The following is a 301-nucleotide window of genomic DNA, read 5'->3' as shown; positions in this document are numbered from 1 at the left end:
CTAGGGCCGCGGTGGTCCTCCGGGGGCCCGGCGTGGACAGCAGGCAAAGTTTCCAACCACCTGAGCGTTGCCCGTCACAAAAAGGAAAAAAAAAAAAAACATAGAGAGAGAGAGCGCGCGAATACAACTTACCCAGGTGTTTGCCGTTGGGACTAAAGTCCAAGGAGGTGATCGCAGCTTTGTGGCCCTTAAAGTAACGCTCCAGAACGGGGTCCTCCTGGGAAGGAAAGTTGTCAAGGTGTGAAAGCAGGTGCAGAGCGCGAACTCGGGGGTCGGGGATGCGCGCGGTCCCCTCCCGCGG

The 301-nt window shown here is 58.1% G+C and overlaps 1 protein-coding gene and 1 long non-coding RNA gene across 2 annotated transcripts in view; one reads left to right on the top strand and one right to left on the bottom strand.

Annotated features, from left to right (window-relative positions):
* The window catches only part of POC1B (POC1 centriolar protein B), a 101,592-nt gene extending 101,297 nt beyond the window's left edge, over positions 1-295 (bottom strand). The window contains exon 1 of the mRNA XM_005886279.2: positions 133-295. The gene's annotated coding sequence lies outside the window, so the exon portion shown is untranslated. The remainder of the gene's footprint in view (positions 1-132) is intronic.
* Positions 153-301, top strand: part of LOC106724777 — a 949-nt gene continuing 800 nt past the window's right edge. Inside the window, exon 1 of the long non-coding RNA XR_001360613.1 lies at positions 153-238. This is a non-coding gene — a long non-coding RNA (uncharacterized LOC106724777). The remainder of the gene's footprint in view (positions 239-301) is intronic.

This window comes from Myotis brandtii, unplaced genomic scaffold (assembly GCF_000412655.1).
Source record: "Myotis brandtii unplaced genomic scaffold, ASM41265v1 scaffold967, whole genome shotgun sequence".
NCBI lineage: Eukaryota > Metazoa > Chordata > Mammalia > Chiroptera > Vespertilionidae > Myotis > Myotis brandtii.
The sequence above is the reverse complement of the archived record's forward strand: the minus strand, read 5'-3'. Positions and strand labels throughout refer to the sequence as shown.